Below are 5,734 nucleotides of genomic sequence, written 5' to 3' on the forward strand. Positions count from 1 at the left end.
AACGTATTGCACTTAGATACGCCCATTCGGTAGTATTTAGAGTTTGCAAAGCTTTTCCACACAGAGCATTCTTGCTTCATCTGTGAGACAGCCCTATATTTTTATTCCCGTTACAGCCAGCAAAACTGAGGCAGGAGCAACACTAATTGAGCATTTCTGTATACCTGACATTCTTCCAAGCCTTTGTGTGTGCTGTTTCATTTTATCTTTCATTTCCCAGCTTCACCATGCATTATGCAAAAGACTGCTAGGTATTGCAAGAAGAATAAAACAGAGTCCTGTTTTCAAGGTACTTCCCCAGAGTCCATAATAATTGGTTCCTAATTCCTCTGGGTCTTAGAAGGGAATAAGCCAATGAGCGGTAAACCCATCTACCCCTCAGATATTAATAGTTGGTGAGAGATGGAAGGTTTATCCAACTTATAATTATTGACCACTAGCTATGGACTAAGCACTAGGAGTGAAGGAGTTACTATGACAATGTCCCTGACCCATGACATGGTTTAATATTACAATTCACAATGATTATACAATAGTTATAAATGCTATTCACCAAATAATTCAGCAACACGTGTATAAAGCAAAAAAAAAATATCATAGGACATTTAAAGAAACATTGATAGAAATACACTAGTGGGAAAGTTTAATATGTCACTTTTAGTGCAACAGACTAGTCAATAAGATAGATCTTATGGATATACATACTTTATACCCTGAAAATAGAGAATACAATAGTAACAACGAAGATAAAATGTTGTTTCAGAATGAAGTTTTCAAGAAATGTGCAAACCTTATATGAGAAAAACGTGAAAGCACCCTTGAAAGTACAAAAATGGGCTTGAACAAATGGAAAGATATTCCATAACATAAACATATCCATTTCCTCTAAGGTAATTTATAAATTTAACAAATACCAATAAAAATACCAACAAGATTTTTATAGAGCTAGACAAGTTGACATTAAAATTCATATGGAAAAATAAAAATGCAAAAGTAGCCAGGAAAACAGGAAAAAGAAAAGTTTATGAGGGGAAGCTAGCCCTACCCGTCATTAAAATACACTATAAATCTGGATTCTTTATCTACTCATGGCAACTGGTGAACGAATAGGCCAATAGACCAGTGGAATAAAATAGAAAGTCCCAGAAATACTATATACCTAAATGCGTATGAAAATGTAATATGTGATAAACATAGTATCTCGAATTACTTGGGAAAAGATGGGCAATTTAATAAGTATTGGTAAGGCAACTGGTTTGCATTTGGAGAAAGATAAAATTAGAACCAAGTTTCACGCTATAGTCAAGAATAAACTCCAAATCGGCCATGGATATAAATGTCAAAGATGAAACCGTGTAAGTACTAGGAGAAAGTATGTATGATTTTCTCTTTAGTCCGCTGTAGGAAAAGACTTTCTAACTATGACTCAAAATTCAGATCCAACAAACAATAAAGTTGCTGAATTTGACTATGTCTTTAAAAAAAAACTTTTAAACAACAAAAAAATAAGCAAAGATCAATTACTAACCCGAAAACACTTTCCCCTTCACACACATATACATTTCTCACACATTTCTCAAAAATACGAAAAGATGTTCAAATTCACTTACAAGTGAAATGCACATTAAATCTACTCTGATAATACACCTCCAAAAGTATGATAAAGTTAGACATTGTGTTATGGGTGGAAGTGGAGTTCTTGGGGTGCTGTGGGAAACAGTTTCCTGAGGTCCCCACAGTGGATGTGTTTTTGTGGAAAGCTTTATAATGTAAAATTAAGGGGGTTGCCCTTCGAGGTCCCATCTCTGTCCATCCCACCATGGAAACAATCCAATCTTGTCTGCAGCAGGCCAAACTAAAAACCAATCTCCAGAGTTTCTGCTCCATTTTAAAGTATGTCCAGTCCAGCATCCTGCCTGTGGAGTCTGCATGGCCACTGCTCACACAGCTGCTTAAGGCCACATGGCGGGCAAGTGCGGGTCACAGAGCAAGAGAGCGTAAGAGCAAGCAAGCAGGCAAGAGAGGCTGAACTCTTTATTTGGGGATTTTAACTTTCCAAGAGTTCATGCTCTTGCCAATGATCTTTTTCCCAGGCTAGACTGACAGCCAAGCACCATCCCTACGTCACCCAACTTCGCTGCACATGTGCCCATCTCCCCCTTGGTTCCATCCCTTCCCCAGTGATCTGCAGGGAGTGGACCCGTGGTTCCCTGGGGGTGTGAACTGTAGTTTCCTGGTGAAGCTGCCCAGATGGCCATGCTTATAATGTCTGGCCTCCCTGCTTTGCTCTCTCCCTGTTGTTAATATTGAAAAACTAGCTAATTGCCATGATAACTGTTAGGGTCATTGAAGGAAGAACACATGAGGCCAAAAGGGGTAAAGAATTATCCATTTACTTAGAGGCCCGGTGCACAAAATTTGTGCACAGGTGGGGTGGGGGGGGCGGGTGTCCCTCAGTCCAGCCTGCGCCCTCTTGCAGTCCAGGACCCCTCTGGGGATGTCTGCCTGTAGGCCTGCTCCCTGCAATCGGACATCCCTCTCGCAGTCCGGGAACCCTCACCCCTTACCACCTGGTTCGCTGCTCCTTAGCGCTACCATGGAGGCAGAAGAGGCTCCCGCCACCGCCACTGTGCTCACCAGCCATGAGACTGGCTTCTGGCTGAGCGGCGCTCCCCCTGTGGGAGCACACTGACCACCAGGGGGCAGCTCCTGTGTTGAGCATCTGCCCCCTGGTGGTCAGTTCATATCATAGCAACCAGTCGTTCTGGTGTTTCTGCCATAGCAGTCGCTTAGACTTTTATTATATAGATTAGGTAATCTGGGAAACCAAATGGGCTGAGCCCCAAAATGGCACCAGCACCCAGGAATGGGGAGGCAGAGGTTTTAAAGACTCTAGGTGGGCTTTTCCTGGGTGGAGAATTCTCTAGGTGGGTCTGGATCCTGGAAAGGTCTGGAGGGGAAGGATTATGAATGGTCTTAGCAAGTGGAATGTGGTCTAAGTAAAAGGGAATGTCAGTTGTGAAGTGGTCTAACGTACAGGCCCAGGGGAGGGGGTATCAATTCAATATTTGATCAGACCTAATAATAACCATTGTAGTATTGTTTGCAATTGCAAAATATCAGAGGGGAAAAAATAAATTTCTATAAATAGGAGAGTATGTGAATAAACGGTGACACAGACATAGAATGGAGTATTATGAATCCGTAAAAAAGAATGAGGTCATTTTCTATGAATTAATGTAAAGTGATTTCTAGGATACTTTTTAAATGACCAATGGGAAGTTTCTGTTACTGGTGCATCTGGGGGTGGAGAGGTGGTGTCAGTTTCAAGCCAGGCAGCTACAGTGACGGCCTGAGTCGGATGGAGTGGAGGTCCTGTTGGACTCTGAGCATGAACCATGATAACAGCCAAGCTCCAGGGCCGAACTGTCCGATCTCTGAGTTCTCATGGCCCAAGACAGACAGCAGTCCCACTCATGTGAGTGTCCAGACTTGGGTTTTGGGCATTCTGGGCCCCTCCCAAGGGCTTTCCCATTACACGCACTATCTCAGTCTTGGGCATATTGCCACTTAACATCCAGGTAAATGTCGTGGCTGACAGTGACTCCATATCAGATTGGAAAAGTCTGCTCTGCTCTTGCTCTATACACAGGCTGCACTGGTAGCATGACTGTGGCTCAGTCCTTCTCCGCTGCCAAGGCCCCCTCATTCTTGCTTGTTTTAAAGCCTATATTTCTATCCTCTCCAGAAATGCTTTAAACTACCCATGGTCCTTTTCTGTGTCTATCGGTGCATTTCAACCTGCCAGACCAATACAGATGATCAGATCAGATGGTTTAATGAAATGTAAGTCCACTATTTCCACTTTGTTTGATTAGTTTATTGATTTGCAGGGTGTCTTCTATTTGGCTCCTATTCAGGGAGGACATTTCTTGGATGATTTTTGTTTTCGTGATGCTGAGATGTGAAAGGAGCTTTTTGCTGTTGTGCTGTTTGGCAGTGAGCCTTCCTCTTTCCTTCCCTCTGCTCCTTTATTAGTGTGGGGAGTGTGGGTCAGGATAATCACATTTTAATGGACCAGACTCTGCCTTTAGATAGAGGAAATCAGGAAACTAATGAGTGTAAGAATAAAGGAAAACGAAGGGAGAAAAGCAAAATCAGTTCCTTGTGTCAGAGAGTATCACAACAGAACTGTGAGCTCATTTCATTTAATTGGTTTATTTTATAGGTAAGGAGTTTGCAACAAAGAACATATCGATAATGTGTATTCAAGATATGAATACCTGCATCTTCACACTCCTAGTCCAGGGCTCTTGTCTCTATCCGTTATACCAAGACCCAAGTGGCCTGAAGGCAAGCTGAGATCAGGTTAAATTAAGTAGCCTAATTAATTATACTTTTTAAGTTTATGGTTGTATATGATAAGAATTCACATTTTCAAGAGTTTTTGTAATTTAAAAAGCTCTTGGTTCATGAAATTCTCTCAACTGCTTTGAGATAAGATAACCAGCACTTTTTAAAAAAGAGATGTTGGTATTCATGTCTTGATAAAATTTTTAACAACTCTCCTATCTCTGACTGCCCTGTCTCCCTTTTTCTATTTGTTTTGCTGTTGGAGTTGTAGCTACAAAATGAATCAGGAAGAAAGCAATCTATAATAATCTATAATAATAAAGGCATAATATGCTAATTAGGCCAGGCAGCCCAACAACCTTCGGGATGTCCTTCCAGAAGCCGGGGCTGCGAGGGCCAAGCCCCTTCACGAATTTCGTGCACTGGGCCTCTAGTATTAATACATTTGAACAAAAGGGTCTGTTGGTCAGGCCGCTGTGGTTTGGTGGTTGAGCATCAACCCATGAACCAGGAGGTCAAGGTTCAATTCCCGGTCAGGGATCCCCAGTAGTGGGCTGCAGGAGGCAACTGATCAATGACTCTCATCATTGATGTTTCTATCTCCCTCTCCCTTCCTCTCTGAAATCAATAAAAAAATATATATATTTTTAAAGGGTCTGTTGATTAGAACCACCATAAAAATATATTAGATGCTGTTATTAACTTCCATTTTACGGACAAGGAAACCTCATATGTATAAAATATATATAACATACGCAATATATAACATATGGAATATGTTATATACATATATTATGCATATATTACACATGTGACATATATTACATACATATGTAGTTTGTGTATAATAGCAAATGCCATTCTTGTATAGTTAGCTAAAACAGACCATTAGTACAAGACCTAAATATTGATGCGATGCGGGATTTACAACGAAATGTCACTGCCGCTTTTCGTCAGAAAGTTAGAAGGAAAATGGGGGGAGCTGTTAAGGGAAAAGCAACAGTGCCGGCCTCACAGGGCAAAGCAGCACAAGAACGCTAAGATCGGGTGGGCGGTCTCCCGGCCGCGTCAGAGGCGACAAGAACTTCCCGCTGACTTTAGGCGGCTGACAAGCCTTTCGGACACCGGCCGATGGAGGTCATTTTGTCAAAGGATCGCCTCCTTCTTCGCGCACCAGAGGCCAGCGCCAGCGCCCCATCTAACCCGGCCCTTCCCCCAGGCCGGGTCCGCAGGCGCTCTCGACCACGCCCCGACCACGCCCCCTCCGGCCGGCGCGAGGTCCCGCCCCTTCCGCCTCCCACTTCCGGGTCCGGCGCTCTTTCGCGTCGGCTTCTCGGGACCTGGTTGGCTGATGGGGCAACCGCCAACGGCCGCGGGGTTT

Source organism: Myotis nattereri (genome assembly GCF_964212035.1).
Source record: "Myotis nattereri genome assembly, chromosome: 7".
NCBI lineage: Eukaryota > Metazoa > Chordata > Mammalia > Chiroptera > Vespertilionidae > Myotis > Myotis nattereri.